We start from the raw sequence: 16,869 nt of genomic DNA, 5'->3' as shown, positions 1-16,869 counted from the left end.
ATTGGCAACAACTAAAAACATCAGTGTGCTGTCAACATTGTTCTCACATCAAATCCAAAACACAGCACTGCAACAGCTACTAAGAAGAAAATTAACTCTATCTCAGCTGAAACTAGGACACTTCTCTGAAGTACCTGTACACTAATGCCTGCAGCATGAAGAATAAACATGATGAATTAGAGATCTGTGGACAGTTGCAGGGCTATGATCCCGTTGGGATCATGAAGACGTGGTGGAATGGCTACCAGGATGGGAGTGTTGCAATGGAGGGATACAGGCACTTTAGGAAACATAGTTCAGGAAGACAAGGAGGGGGACTTGCCCTTTATGTTAAAGAACAACTGAAATGTATGGAACTCTGTCTGAAGATGGATGATGAACCTCTGAAAGCTTATGGGTAAGAATTAAAGAGCATACAGGTATGGGAGACACTGTAGAATCATAGAATCATAGAACAGTTTGGGTTGGGAGGGACCTTTAAAGGTCATCTAGTCCAATCCCCTGCAATGAGCAGGGACATCTTCGACTAGATCAGGTTGTTCAGAGCCCTGTCCAATCTGACCTTGAACACTTCCAAGGATGGGGCTTCTACCACCTCTCTGGGCAACTTGCTCCAGTGTTTCACCACCCTCATTGTAAAAAATGTCTTCCTTATATCTAGTCTGAATCTACCCTCCTTTAGTTTGAAAACCATTACCCCTTGTCCTACCACTACAGGCCCTATGAAAAAGTTTGCCCCCATCTTTCTTATAAGCCCCTTTAAGTATTGAAAGGCCATAATAAGGTCTCCTTGGGGCTTTCTCCAGGCTGAAGAACCCCAACTCTCTCAGCCTTTCTTCTGAGGAGAGGTGTTTCAGCCCTCTGATCATTGCTCTGGCCCTCCTCTGGACCCACTCCAACAGGTTCATGTCTTTCCTGTGCTGAGGACTCCAGAGCTGGACACAGTACTCCAGGTGGGGTCTCACCAGAGAGGAGTAGATTGGCAGAATCACCTCCCTTGACCTGCTGGCTACGCTTCTTTTTATACAGCCCAGGGTACGGTTGGCTTTCAGCATTGTGAGTGCACATTGCCAGGTCATTTTGAGCTTGTTGTCAACCAACACCCCCAAGTCCTTCTCTGCAGGGCTGTGCTCAATCCATCTTCGCCCAGCCTGTATTTGTGCTTGGGTTTGCCCTGACCCAGATGCAGGACCTTGCACTCTGCCCTGTTGAACTTCATGAGGTTCACACGGACTCACTTCTCAAGCTTGTCCAGATCCCTCTGGATGGCATCCTGTCCCTCAGGAGCGTCAACCGCACCGCTCAGCTTGATGTGGTCTGGAAATCTGCTGAGGGTGCACTCGATCTATGTCGTTGATGAAGATATTAAACAACACTGGTCCCATTACAGACCCTGAGGGACACCACTCATCAATGATCTCCATGAGCTGTTGAACGTTACTCTCTGGATGAGACAAGCTAACCAAATCCAACCAGCAAAACCATATATCTCCAATTTAGAGAGAAGAATGTTGTGGGGGACCATGTCAAAGGCCATACAGAAGTCAAGGTAGGTGAAATCTGTAGCTTAATAAATTAGACTACTGGCTTGCTAAAGAAAATAATGCTACAAAAACTGCTCTTTCTGGCTTATTAACAGATGTTGGTTCTGTCCATCATGTGTCATCACAGAACTGAACTGCTATTGATTTTTTATTGTTGACACAGGGACATGGGTGTGAAGACTTTGGTTTTGCTGGTTGGACTGCTCGGTGGATCAGGATTTGGTTAGCTCGTCTCATCCAGAGAGTAACGTTCAACAGCTCATGGAGATCATTGATGAGTGGTGTCCCTCAGGGTCTGTAATGGGACCAGTGTTGTTTAATATCTTCATCAACGACATAGATCGAGTGCACCCTCAGCAGATTTCCAGACCACATCAAGCTGAGCGGTGCGGTTGACGCTCCTGAGGGACAGGATGCCATCCAGAGGGATCTGGACAAGCTTGAGAAGTGAGTCCGTGTGAACCTCATGAAGTTCAACAGGGCAGAGTGCAAGGTCCTGCATCTGGGTCAGGGCAAACCCAAGCACAAATACAGGCTGGGCGAAGATGGATTGAGCACAGCCCTGCAGAGAAGGACTTGGGGGTGTTGGTTGACAACAAGCTCAAAATGACCTGGCAATGTGCACTCACAATGCTGAAAGCCAACCGTACCCTGGGCTGTATAAAAAGAAGCGTAGCCAGCAGGTCAAGGGAGGTGATTCTGCCAATCTACTCCTCTCTGGTGAGACCCCACCTGGAGTACTGTGTCCAGCTCTGGAGTCCTCAGCACAGGAAAGACATGAACCTGTTGGAGTGGGTCCAGAGGAGGGCCAGAGCAATGATCAGAGGGCTGAAACACCTCTCCTCAGAAGAAAGGCTGAGAGAGTTGGGGTTCTTCAGCCTGGAGAAAGCCCCAAGGAGACCTTATTATGGCCTTTCAATACTTAAAGGGGCTTATAAGAAAGATGGGGGCAAACTTTTTCATAGGGCCTGTAGTGGTAGGACAAGGGGTAATGGTTTTCAAACTAAAGGAGGGTAGATTCAGACTAGATATAAGGAAGACATTTTTTACAATGAGGGTGGTGAAACACTGGAGCAAGTTGCCCAGAGAGGTGGTAGAAGCCCCATCCTTGGAAGTGTTCAAGGTCAGATTGGACAGGGCTCTGAACAACCTGATCTAGTCGAAGATGTCCCTGCTCATTGCAGGGGATTGGACTAGATGACCTTTAAAGGTCCCTCCCAACCCAAACTGTTCTATGATTCTATGATTCTACAGTGTCTCCCATACCTGTATGCTCTTTAATTCTTACCCATAAGCTTTCAGAGGTTCATCATCCATCTTCAGACAGAGTTCCATACATTTCAGTTGTTCTTTAACATAAAGGGCAAGTCCCCCTCCTTGTCTTCCTGAACTATGTTTCCTAAAGTGCCTGTATCCCTCCATTGCAACACTCCCATCCTGGTAGCCATTCCACCACGTCTTCATGATCCCAACGGGATCATAGCCCTGCAACTGTCCACAGATCTCTAATTCATCATGTTTATTCTTCATGCTGCAGGCATTAGTGTACAGGTACTTCAGAGAAGTGTCCTAGTTTCAGCTGAGATAGAGTTAATTTTCTTCTTAGTAGCTGTTGCAGTGCTGTGTTTTGGATTTGATGTGAGAACAATGTTGACAGCACACTGATGTTTTTAGTTGTTGCCAATTTGTGTTTATACTATTCAAGGACTTTTCAGTTTCTCAGGCCCTGCCAGCAAGAAGGCTGGAGGGGCACAAGAAATTGGGAGAGGACACAGCCAGGACAGCTGACCCAAACTAACCAAAGGGATATATTCCATACCACAGGATCTCATGCTCAGTATATAAACTGGGGGGAGTGTGTCAGGGACTGCCGATTGCTGCTCGGGGACTGGCTGGGCATCGGTCAGCAGGTGGTGAGCAATTGTATTGTGCATCCCTTGTTTTCTTTTCTCCCTTCCCTTTGGATTTCATTCCTCTTTTTCATTATAATTGTTATAATTATTATTCTTATTGTTGTTTTTATTTTATTTTATTTCAATTATTAAATTGTTCTTATCTCAACCCTCGAGTGTTACATTCCTTCCTGATTCTCCTCCCCATCCCACTGAGGGGTGGGGAGTGAGCGATCGGCTGCTTGGTATTTAGTTACCAGCTGGGGTTAAACCATGACAAAAGGTACCTCAGCATGCTAATTTCCCAGAAAGGATTTTGGGGATTTCTCTGTAGTGGTGCCTTGTAGACACTTCCTTGCTTACATGCAAATGCTGGAGGTGACCCCACTCAAGCCCCATGTTTTTGGTTTTGTGATCCTTTCCTGTCACATCATTCCAGCCCTCCCTCCTTGTCTTCCTTGCCTCTACATTATTGCTAAAATCAATTTACTCTTCTTTATTGATAACAGCTCCTGCCTGACTGCCCCTTAGGCATGGTTTGGCAAACTTTACTTTTTTTCTCTTGTAGCTATAGATATGACCTTCTGCTTCAGCCAGCATGGCTCTGAGTTGTTGGATTGCCTGGATGCAAGCTGTGAGCTCTGCAATATAGCCAGACTGACACCATCTCTGTTTACTCTCGTTTATTTTTGTCTTTGGCTTTCTTTGGTGTACATGCTTTTCTGTGCAGCTAAGGAAGATAATCACAGCATGAACCCAGTAGTTATCAGCATGTCAATATTTTAACATGATGGCAAATTGTCCAGAGTATATTTTGGCTACATATATACTGTGCAGATCCAAAAAAAAAAAAATCATGTATGTTCCACATAGGAAGGTCTCTGTCAATGCAAATATATATGGCTATTGACACCTCTTTGGCCAAATTATAAATGCCAATTTAGGACTCTTTTTTGGTTATTTCCTTGAAAAAAGATTCATATTTTCTATATTAATAACAATTCAAACTAGTAGTATAACATATTACATTGAGACAGTTATTACTTATTTTCTGTATTCTAGACTGTCGGGGGTGTGTGTCTTGCTATAATTTTTTTATGTCAAAGCTATACTAATATTAATTTCTCCAAAATGGTTGCAGCAAACTGGATCCAAGTCAACTTTTCCCAGTCCCTAACAACTCAAACCATTCTATGAGTCTATGATTTTAAAAGAGCCAACAGAGACAGAAATGAAATGATTATTTACCATCAGTGAACTTAGATTTTGTAGTATGGCAACTGGAGAAATAAATCAAAGTGTACTATGTACTAGATAAGGCAGTAAGTTTCACTAGTGCCCATAAATTATTGCAAGATAAAAGATTGACTCTTCTTCTTTTCAAAAATTATAAAAAATAAAAAAGCCACAGCACCTCAGCTTCTTCCAAAAACCCCACTGCTTTCCTTAAAGACCTCCTTAGAGGGACATCCACAAATTAAGCATCAAGTTAAAAACATGTACAGCCATTCCTGCACAGTCAAGCAAACAAATCTGGGAAACATGTTCAATGTAATTTAAACTTTCAGTGGTCATTTGACTGAAATTGACAACTGATATGGCAATTCTCTACAAAACAGTAGAGATGTCTTTGAAAATATTAGGTGGTCCTTGGGTTAAAGAAGGTTGAGATGCACTAATCTGGAGATTCTGCTTATTCCAGTAAAAGCTGTATGTCATCTCTTAAAAGCAAAGAAAAGAAGCTTTTTCCAAAATGGTATGTCTTTCAGGATAACAAGTCCTGTTGACTTTTGGTGCAGTTTGTGCTTTGTATCACTTGTATGCTTCCAAAAAATTCCACCCTGGGCTAGAGTAATAAGGGAAGGGACAGACTACACTTGCCACCTTGAAGGGCAGATCACATCCGTTTGCACAGTGCTTGCTTCTGATTTGCTATAGCTATGCTCTGTTCCCCAAATCAATGTGCACTAAAACAGGAATCCTTCCAAATTTCCTTCACACTCTGAACACTAGATAAAAGGGAATTGGATTAATAGTTTATCTGGTAGGTGGCAAATTTGGAAAGAATAAAATGTTCTGTGTAGCACTGTGCTGCCCAGCTGTCTGTGGGCTAGGACTAAAGTGCTAGGAGTATGCTATTGTGATAGTACTTTTTATTGGATTGTTTTTGCCAACTTAAAGCAATATTGTCAAGTTAAAAGTAAATCACTGACTCAGGTTAATTAAGGAAAGTCTAATGTGCAAAGTACAGTTCTTTACTTATTTTTAATATATCTCTAGCATTTGTCCACCTATAAGAAATATTTTTTAGATGTTTTATTAGTAGCACATATTTGTCAAAATAGAATGTGTCCTAAATTAATCAGGTGTGTAACTGTCTGGTTTACTTTTAATAAAGGATGGTAGGAGGTGATATTGTGGAGCTATTGCACAAAGGAGAATACAACTAGCCAGGTATAGCTGGACTACAAGGGGAACTTGATTTTGAAAATCCTTTGAAAAAGTGATCATTCGCTAAGTGGTCAAAGACTGTTCAAACATAACTGTTATGCTATTGTACTGGGTCTAGCTGAGATGGAATTAACCTTCTTCATAGCAGCTGATATGGTGCTGTGCTTTGCATTTGTGGCTAAAAAAGTGTTGATAACATACCGATGTTTTGGCTATTGGCTATTGCTGAATAGTACTTGCACAGCATCAAGGCCTTCTCTGTTTCTCACTCTGCGCCCCCACCCCCATGAGTAGGTTTAGGGGTAGGCAAGAGACTGAGAGAGGAAACAGTCAGAACAACTGCTACAGATTTACCAAAGACATATTCTATGCCATACAGCATCACACTCGGCAATAAAAAATTGGGGGTTTGGCCTTTCCAAAGGAACCATTGCTCAAAGACTGGCTGGGTATCAGTCTGCTTGTGGGAAGTGGTGACTGAATGCCTTTGAATCATTTGTTGGGTTTTTTCCTCTTTCCTTCACTTATCAAACTGTCTTTATCACAACCCATGATTTTTTCTTGCTTTTGATCTTCCTATTCTCTGCTCCAAATCCCACTGGGCTGGGATTGTGGGTTGTGTGGGTGCTTAGCTGCTGGCCAGGGTCAGCCCACCACAGTCCTTTCCCGCACCCGACGTGAGGCTCGAGGGGCTTGAGATAATGACAGGTTTGATTTGAGTATGCTAGACTGAATTTATAGCTGTTATACCTGTTTAGTAGTTACTCGCTGTTGCTGGTCATGATGTTGACTTGTTTGGTCTCAATATTGATTTATTTGTTCCCTCACCTGCTCCGTTGCTTGCTCCCTTCCTTGCTGTACCATCAAATTCCAGGGCTTCTTAATGGCTGCTTTCAGCTTTTGCTGTTTGCTGTGGTGTTTATAATTTTGTTTTGCTTTGCCTGGGAGAGCTATGATGAAAGCATTGCCCTTGAGCCTAATCTGTTATGTGGCCCCTATATTGCTGCCATCCCAGTACTCTGGGAACCACCTCATGGAGACAATTAGCAATTGCACCTTTCTCCTCTTCTCCAGAAGTCACTTTGTAGAGGAAATGAAGAATGGCACCTCCCTCTTCTTCTCCTCTGGGATAGATGTTTCCAACCTTGCTGCAATGGTCCTTCAAGTTCTTGAACATCCTCGCATAACCAGAATGCCTGTATTGGTGTGTGACATGAATATGGTTTTGGCATTTTCATAAGGTTAATCAATTGGAATGGGGATGTCACACAAGAATGTGCCAAGGCAGCCGATTCTTATGTGTCAAAGTATGTTACTCATTTAAACATTTATAAAGATCTAGCTTTAACCCAAAACAGCAAGGAAAATTTGAATTTTAACCAATCTGTCTTGCCAAGATAGTTTCTCAGTGCAGCAGGGATTTCTTCTCACATGATCTGTGCTACTATCACTGCACTATAGCAAAACCTGTTTCTTTGCCACATACTCTTTTAGCAAGCAACAGGGTGGCTGTACTGTCACACTAGATACATTCCAAAGGATACTGACTCTGAAAATTAGCATGCTGTTATTCCCTAAATTTACTTTTATTCTGTTGCTTCAGAATAAAGTTTGTACTGAATTCTCTTTCCCTCTGACTGTCTTCTGTGAAGAAATAGACTTTTAGAAGTGGCAGTGGCATAGTTTAGTCTTACTACCTGAACAGAGCTTGTAAATGGCATGCAGTTGGTATTCTTTTTTCCTTCCTCATCTGCTCTGTACAGATGACAAAAAGTCAAGTATCAACTTCTCACACCATGGATCCTGTATCTTAGAAGGAATAGTCTTTAAACTGAACTAAGCAATTTGTTATTTAAAAAAAAAAACAAAACTTGTCTTTTGCCTGTCTATGTCAGTAATCTGTAAATTTGCTTTCAGGTTTACCTTGTCACTGTCGTTATCTAGGCTTTCTCTAAGAGTATGCTTATTTGTTGTTCTCTCACAGGTAATTTTCACCTCCATTTAACATAGTCCCACTGATTAGGTATTTGGCCCATAATATATCTATTTGCTGTGAGATTGGGAGCTACAAAGCTGTTAACATCACAGGTAAATGTAAAATCTAAATCTGCTCAATTCTAGACATTTCTGAAGTACCTGGAAGAATACATGCTTGGGGCGAGCAGTCAGCAGACCTCTCTTAGGCTGTATAGAAAGAAGTGTTTTAGAGAAACAGAAAAGGTAACATCTCTTGTTTCTGTTCAGAAACATTATTTGAAGTACATACAGGAGTGTGTCATATAAAATATGTCTGTTGGAAGTATGAACTGCCCTTCAAGAACAGGAATGGCCATCCAGGATCTAAACCAGCAATGCACATGGCCACCAATGCTTTGGATACTTGGCAAACGTACACCTGGAAAGTGAATATCCTCGCAGCCTAAAATGTCCTTTTCCAAAACTAGTCTCTGCTGTTGTAAGCTTCTTTCTTCCTGCACTTCAGCTCCTCTCCTTTGACCCTGTCTGCTGAAGTAACAGACTTAAATGTCTTTCTTCCAGTTGGCTTCATTATCTCCTTTCTCTGCATTCCCTTATAATCTTATAGTTTCCGAATAGTCTCCATTGGAGTAACTGAGTATTTTACAGTCTTCAGTGTATTTATCCTCAGAAAATACATGCAAATTTAGTCAGCTATGTTGTTGTTCTCCTTTTACAACTGAAAAATTACAGAAATTAAGTTAATGGACCAAGTTCACAGGGGAGATCTGTGCTGCAAATTAAGTTTCCCAGTTGGAAAGAGCCTTTTGTAGCACAGCATCCAATAGATAAGATACAATCTCTACCTTGTAGATTTTAAAATCTAAATAGGACAAGACAATCTCAAAGGGATAGAAATGTTTATTATAGCTCACACTAGCAGTGGCAGCAGTTGTTGCCGTGTGACAGGAGGAGTGCAAGGCTTATGAAGTTCCTGAGGGTGTCTGAGGGGGTTTCTGGGCCCCCAGCACCCTTGGCCTGTGTGTGTGGAGGGACCATCTGGCAGGCGACAGATCTCCTGAGAGGTGAGTGAGAGTTGGCCAGTTCAAATTGCAGGAAGCTGCATATAACCAGCCCTTAGGGAGTGGCAGCAACCAGGATGTGCAAACCAGGAGTGGTGTCAACTGGAAGAGGTGTTGGCAATTCTCAGAAGAACAGTGTACTCTGCCAGTTGTTGGGTTGCTGCCTGCTCTGCTCACCAGCAGGCTTAGGCTGTAGCCCCAATGGTCAGCCCAACTAGCTGGTGGCTGTGCAAGCCTACCCAGAAGTTTGAGGTCTCCAGGGAATTAGAATTAGAAGGATGATCTCTTTCAAAAGAATGACCATTTTATAAGTGGGTCGGGTTTTTCTGATAACTATAAGGAGACTGTGACCTGCTGAAAGAAAATGGTGTCAACTCGATGCAACTGCAAGGTTGAAACCCAAACAGAAGCATTACAGCCTATCTGTGCTGACATCTCCACCCAAACAGACCTCCTAAGGACTGAAATAGCTGTCCAGACCTTAGGTTACATGGAGCTCCAGCACCTGGAATTCACCCTAGCACCTCAAGGCAGCAGTGGATGACATATCTGCAAGTGTGTCCAGCTAGAACTCTTCAAACAAGTAACTGTAACAAGAGGAGCTCAACAGGCAGCGCAGTATCCAGGAATGTTGAGTGGGATGTCAATACATGGTATTGTATGCTGTCCCAGGCTGAGAGACTGCCCTGCCTTAAAGCTGTGCAAGGGGAAGGTAAGCCTGAATACAACTTCAAGCTGACTGACACAAGTAATCCACAAGGTGGAGACTGGACCCTTGTCTCTCTGCTTGGGGCAGAAGGAAGAACCTTCTCCTTTCTCCTAAAGTGCCCCTACATAACAGATATGATGCTCTGGGGTTGGAGAATGAAGACCATGTGAATAACAGACAGAATCCAGGAGAAGTTGACCATGCAAAGTTGATCCAATCACCCACCTGCATTAGAACCAGTGCCACCAGAAAAGCATGTGAAGTATTAGTAATTGGGGATTCCTTACTGAGCGGCACCAAAGCACACAGTTTCTACCCAGACAATTTATTTAGTCTGCTAAATTTATTTAAATCTGCTGCCTACCAGGAGCCCGCATTCATGATGTCACCGAGAGGCTGTGGAGCCTGGTGAACCCTACAGATTATCATCTGCTCCTACTGTTCCATGTAGATACTAATGATATTGTGACAAGACAACTTTGACCCCTCGAAAGAGACTATGTGTCCCTCAGAGCAATGTTAAAGGGATCTGGAACACAGGTGGTGTTCTCCTGTGTCCTCTGAGTCAGAGGAAGGGGTTCAGGAAGGAGAAGATGAATTGAATAGGTAAATGTGTGGCTGGTGCCATACTCAAGGTTTTGGCTTCCATGATCGTGGATCTAGTTTTGAGAAGTCGGGTCTGTTGGGAGCTGATAGGATTCACCTGTCCAAATGGGGCAAGGAGGTCTTTGCCAACAAGCTGGCCAGAATTAAATGGAGAGCTTTAAACTAGACTCAGCAGGGGAAGGGCATGGAGTTTTAAGCAACAGAGAAGAGCCAGGGTCTGCTGATGCATTAGGAACCAACAGGGAAACACCGATGAAATGCCTCAACACCAGTGCATGCAGCATGGGGAACAAACAGGAAGAATGAGAGATCTGTGTGCAGTTGCAGGCTCATGATCTCATTGCAGTTGCAGAGACATGATGGGATAGCTTGCATGACTGGAATGGTGTCATGGATGAATATGTGCTTTTTAGGAAGGACAAGCCAGCAAGGCAAGACTGTGGAGTTGCTCTTTATGTGAGAGAGCAAATGGAATGTATTGAGCTCTGCCTAGGGGTGGATGAAGATCAAGAGCTTATAGGTGAGGATTAAGGGGCAGGCTAGCATGGGTGACACTGTTGTGGGTGTTTACCACAGGCCAGCTGATCAGGAAGAGGAAATTGATGAGGGCTTCTACAGACAATTGGAAGTAAAAGCTTTTAAAAGATAAAAGATTTTAAAAGCTTTGTGTAGCACTCCCTGTCTTTATCTTGACTCATGATCTTTCTTATTGCTGTTCTTCCTATTTTCTTCCTGCAGAAGGAGGGAGTGAGGAAGCAACTAGGTGGGAGTCTGTCTGTTAGCCAAAGCTAACCCACCATAACTTTAAACATTATTATATAATTTTTGTGGCCTTCTATGTGGATGGCAAACAAACCACTGCAACTTGATTTTGAGAACAGCTAGCCATTTTCCCGATAGATCAGAACTGCAGAGTTTTTTGACTCATGGCTATCGTCCAGTGTTCTCTTTCCTGAAAGCATCGCATCCTTTTAAAAACACAATGCAATGGACATCCCTTTCCAGAGGAAGCATCCCTTCTTCACAGCCTGTGGATATCACTGTATCTTTTTCCTACATCATCATAACAAGGCACTACCTTTTAAGCAGCTTTTAAAACTCTGTTCTTAAGATTTCATTCAAAATGACAAGATGGTAAAGATTTTTTGTTTTGGGTTTACATGGCAATGTTTTGGTAGTGGGAGAACTTCAGGGATGGCTTCTGTGAGAAGATGCCAGAAACTGCCCCCATGTCAGATGAAGCCAGTTCCAGCCAGCTCCAAAATGGACCTGCTGCTGGACAAAGCTGCACCAATCAGTGACAGCGGTAGTGCCTCTGTGACAACATATTTAAGAAAGGGTAAAAAATGCTGCACAACAGCAGATGGAAGAGAGGAGTGAGAATATGTGAGAGAAACAACTATGCAGATGACAAGGTCAGTGAAGAAGGAGGGGGAGGAGTTTCTCCAGGCATTGGAGCAGACGTTCCCCTGCAGCCCATGGTGAAGACCACAGTGAGGCAGGCTGTCCCCCTGCAGCCCATGGAGGTTAAAAGTGGAGCAGATACCCACCTGCAGCCCATGGAGGACCCCACAACAGAGCAGGTGGATGTGCCCTGAAGGAAGCTGAAGACTGTGGAAAGCCTGTGCTTGAGCAGGCTCCTGGCAGGAACTGCAGCTCGTGGAGAGTAGCCCACACAGGAGCAGATTTACTGACAGGACTTGTGACCCCATCGGGAGCCCACGTTGGAGCAGTGTGTTCCTGAAGGACTGTACCCCATGGACAGGACCCATACTGGAACAGTTCATGAAGAACTGTCTCCTGTGGGAGGGTCCCCACACTGGAGCAGGGGAAGAGTGTGAGGAGGAAGGAATGGGAGAGACAACATGTGATGAACTGACCGCAACCCACAATCTCCATCTCCCTGCACTGCTCAGGAGGAGGAGGTAGAAGAGTTGGGAGTGAAGTTGAGCCTGGGAAGAAGGGAAGGGTGGTGGTAAAGTGGTTTTTAATTTGTTTTTATTTCTCATTATCCTACTCTGTTATTAACTGGCAATAAATTAAATTAATCTTCTCCAAGTTGAGACTGTTTTGCCTGCGATGGTAATTGCTGAGTGATCTTCTTGTCCTTCTCTTGACCAAAGAGCTTTTTGTTGTATTTTCTCCCCCTGTCCAGTTGAGGAGGTGGAGTGATAGAGCAGCTTGGTGGGCACCTGGTAGCCAGCCAAGGTCAACCCACCAAAGACTCCTAAGACCCCAGGGTGCTCACAAAGGTCTATACATGAAAAATGGTATGAAAAGCACTGCATACACAACAGTATGCCTATACCAATACAGACTGGAAGACTGGAAGTCATTGGCCTTCTTGACTGAGTTTCTTGTTCTGCTTTAGCTTAGTGCTGTTCTGTTAACACTGCAGCACTGAGGGAATTTATCTGCTTTTTTCTTATTAGAAATAAATAATTTCTATTTTATTAATATTCTGAGATCTAAAATGCATGTGGGGGAGGAGATTATCTGCCAGGGATTATGAGGTATAATCCTTCACCTATATACTCAGAGGCATTAGATACCATGTATACCTTTTCTGTGATTCCGTCTATAATCCTGAGCTGGTGACAGCTAGTTCTGTGGTTTTGGACATATGGTTGATCAATGAATCAAAACAAATGCTAGATGGAGGCTATAAATGTTCTCCAACTGTAACAACACTGGACCCTCCCACACTCAAGCCAGCATAGCAGCAGAGAAGTGCAATGAAGCACATGTATAAAATGTTTGGAGATGAAAGACACAGCTCTGGGCCCCTCTCTGGATGCCATCTTTTCTGCTGAAACAAAATTGATTCCACATTTATGGCTTTTGTCCATCCCTTTCACAGCAGGTATAGTCCCATAGAGCTATTTAGATTTGCAGTGGGAGTAACTACGTAAGATATAAGAAAAAAATGCAGTATCTTACATAATGTAATTATCCTAAACTGCTTATCATTTGATTTCCTCTTAATTTTACACCACATGTGTCAAATTTATTTTAAAATAACAAAAAAATATTGCTGTGGTTTAACCTGAGACAGTTAAGTACCACACAGCTGCTCACTCACTACCCACCCACCCAGAGGGATGGAGAGGAGTATCGGAAAGGAATGTAGAACTCGAGGGTTGAGATAAGAACAATTTAATAATTGAAATAAAATAAAACAAAAACAATAATATTAACAGTTATAATGAAAAGGAGGGAGAAGAGGAATGAATTTCAAAGGGAAGGGAGAAAAAAACCCAAGTGATGCACAATACAATTGCTCACCACCCGCTTACTGATGCCTAGACAGTCCATGAGCAGAGGTTCCAGGCCTCAGCCAACCCCCAAGTTTATATACTGAGCATGATGTCCTGTGGTATGGAATACCTCTTTGGCTAGTTCAGGTCAGCTGTCCTGGATGTGTCCCCTCCCAATTAATTGTGCCCCTCCAGCCTTCTAGCTGGCAAGGCCTGATGTCCTGGTTTCAGCTGGGATAGAGTTAATTTTCTTCTTAGTAGCTGGTGCAGTGCTAGTGTTTTGGATTTGGTGTGAAAACAATGTTGATAGGACACTGATGTTTGAGGTAGTTGCTGGGTAATGTTTATACTAAGTCAAGGACTGTTTGATTTCTTGGGCCCTGCCAGCAAGAGGGCTGGAGGGGCACAGGAAATTGGGAGGGGACACAGCCAGAACAGGTGACCCAAACTAGCCAAAGAGATATTCCATACCATATGACATCATGCTCAGTATATAAACTGGGGGAAGAAAAAGGAAGGGACGCACACACACATTTGGCATTATCACACTTGTCTTCCTTAGTAACTGTTATGCGTGATGGAGCCCTGCTTTCCTGGGGATGGCTGAACACCTGCCTGCCGATGGAAAGTAGTGAATGAATTCCTTGCTTTGCTTTGCTTGCGTGCACGGCTTTTGCTTTATCTATTAAATTGTTCTTATCTCAACCCTTGAGTTTTACATTCCTTTCCAATCCTCCTCCCCATCCCTCTGGGTGAGGGGGAGTGAGCAAGCGGCTGCATGGTACTTGGTTGCTGGCCGGGGTTAAACCACAACAAGTATAAAAAGTGGACAGATGAGGGGAGAAATGAGGGGAAGATTCCATTGTAACTTCTGGCATTAGTCAGATGGGTTGAATCTGTCTTTTCCCCCATAGGGATGCCTATTGGTTAAGACTTTTTTCTTATGCATGCTTAATAACTAACTCATGCTAGCTGTTATTAGTGATTATAGTTTAGTCGTATGTAGTTTGGTTGTATATCACTTCAAGCTTGTTTATGCAGACAGTCTTTTTCACCAGCAATCACAAACCTTAATTTGTCATGATTTTATATAAATAAAGAGTGTTATTCCGTAAACTGTTAGCATCAATCCTTTGTGGGCACTAGTAGTTGCTGGCAGTGGGTAACATATTCAAATAAAGTGGGAAGTCTTGCTGAGGGGTCCCCCTTATGCTGTTGGCGTGTTTCCCTGGACAATTCAGTCAAATTGCCCTCTGATCCAGTGGGACTGTTCAGTGAAGGGTCCCTGTAACAAGATGCCGACAGACTGGTCTGGCACAAGGGTCTCTGCTTTCCTGTGGGGCTAATATATCAAACATCTGAGGCTGAGGGAATCTTCCCGCCCCCCCCCCTTTACGTGACAACAGGGTCCAGAGGAGTGTGATGAGTTAGCTCTGAAATCTATGCTTCTCTTCATATCTGTCCCTGGAAAATATCACTTATACAATTTGCAACTTTTTTCAAGGCAGAAGATATTATAGCTTTTTTTACTGATTTCATGGGTTTTTTCCAGTGCCAGCAGGTTGAAATCCTATTTGCCTTCTAGTCCTCATAGTGTTTGTTTTGAATCCATGTTTCCGGGGACAGGAAAGAAGTTCTGATGAATCAAATGTTGCATGGATTGAAGCTTATGTTTGTTTGGTGTTTTTTTAAAAAAATGAATATGATACTCCTTCCCATAGGAGTTTCTAAGTGCCACTGCACTCCTGTGCTGGAGTATCATTGACCTTATAGTCATGACTTGAGCAAGGTGAAGAATGCTGCAATGTACCCTAAAGGTATTTTCTGTCATTGGGACCTTTCATCAGTGTAGAAAGTTCTGATGGTCAGTTTATAGGCAGAGTTAATATTATTTATGTCATCATGGCATGTAAAGATAACTGATGCAGTCTATTTGTAATTGAATGCATTATAACTATGTGGAAAAGCACTTTGAACTTCTCTTGGACAGTCTTCCTTGTGATCTAGCATAGATGTTCTTTTTCGTGTTTCCCCTGTATTTTGCGTTGATTTTCTTTTTTCCAAGCAGGGGAGCATTACTAAAAATATCCCAGTGTTCCTTCTAATAAGTATTGTGTTAAAACAAAGACAACTTTAGGTGCAGTTTTTGTTAATATCTCTAGTGGGCTTGTTTTGTTCCTTAGGAATAGTGGTTTAGCCCCAGTAGACAGCTAAGCACCACAAAGCTGCTTGCTCACTCCCCCTCAGTGGGATGGGGGAGACAATCGGAAGGCTAAAAGTGAGAAAAATTGTGGGTTGAGATAAAGACAGTTTAATAGGTAAAGAAAAAGCTGCGTGTGCAAACAAAGAAAAACAAGGGATTCATTTGCTTAACATGGTCCGGACAGATACTAAAAGCAGAAGCCTTGCATGCTTCCTCACTTGTAGCAGTGGGGTCAATTGGAGTTTCTATTTTCCCCTGTTGGTTGATGAATAAAAAACAAATCTTCAAACTTTCATGTTTTCTAATTAAAAATAAAGGAAAAAAACTGTCCAAGACTGATAGTGTCCTCTGTATTGTTGGTTGACATAACTCATTTTGGCCTTGAATGGTAGAATTAAAGGTATTGATCAATCACAGGCTGTGTGAGCTTGTGTCCCCTCTCCATATTGTAAATGTTAGAGTGAACATTTTAAAAGGACATACAAAAGAGAACAGCACAGTAAGAGAAATGTTACTCTGAATTCTTCTTATGAATTTTTTCCTGCATCCACCACTGTGATAGGAATTTTTTACACAGGATTTGCCTTGAAAAGCCAGTGCTCTTAAACCAAAGTTATGTCTGGAAAAAATAAATACAAATAACCTTCAAACATTTACAAAAAATGGCTCTTCTTGGCTGCTAAGATTAAAGACTTTTTTTAGTATTTGAAGTTTTAGTGGTTTGCTTATGGTGTTTCTTGTGAAAAGAAGTAGCTTGTCTAGAGGAATGGAATCAGACTTTGCAGATTTACATATTCTAATGTGCAGTAACCAGAGAAGTATATTCAGTTTTTTAGATGTAATATGTGTAGCCTCAAATGTCATATACTGATAAATGTTGTATACTGACAGGTTTTGACTTTGACTGCTAGAAACGTTTCTAAGACTGAAGCCGTTTAGACTACAGATTTCAGGTCCTGTCCTGATTTTTAGAATGCTTTGGTTTCAACAAGGGCCTTTTCTAAAGCTGTACTTTTCCCTAGGGATTTTATTCACTCGTAGCCAGCTTAGTTCATGGCATATAATTACATCTCCTGAATCTCTCCGTAGCTTGATTTCATGAATAGTTATGCAAGAGGAGGAGTTAGGCAATGCTCTGAATAGAGATATACAAACCTATATGCCAGCTA

The 16,869-nt window shown here is 42.6% G+C and overlaps 1 long non-coding RNA gene across 1 annotated transcript in view; it reads left to right on the top strand.

The window, feature by feature from the left end:
• Positions 1-16,869, top strand: part of LOC119140875 — a 259,111-nt gene that overhangs the window by 206,439 nt on the left and 35,803 nt on the right. The window contains exon 2 of the long non-coding RNA XR_005101763.1: positions 12,160-12,165. This is a non-coding gene — a long non-coding RNA (uncharacterized LOC119140875). The remainder of the gene's footprint in view (positions 1-12,159; positions 12,166-16,869) is intronic.

This window comes from Falco rusticolus, chromosome W (assembly GCF_015220075.1).
Source record: "Falco rusticolus isolate bFalRus1 chromosome W, bFalRus1.pri, whole genome shotgun sequence".
Taxonomy (NCBI): Eukaryota; Metazoa; Chordata; class Aves; order Falconiformes; family Falconidae; genus Falco; species Falco rusticolus.
The sequence above is the reverse complement of the archived record's forward strand: the minus strand, read 5'-3'. Positions and strand labels throughout refer to the sequence as shown.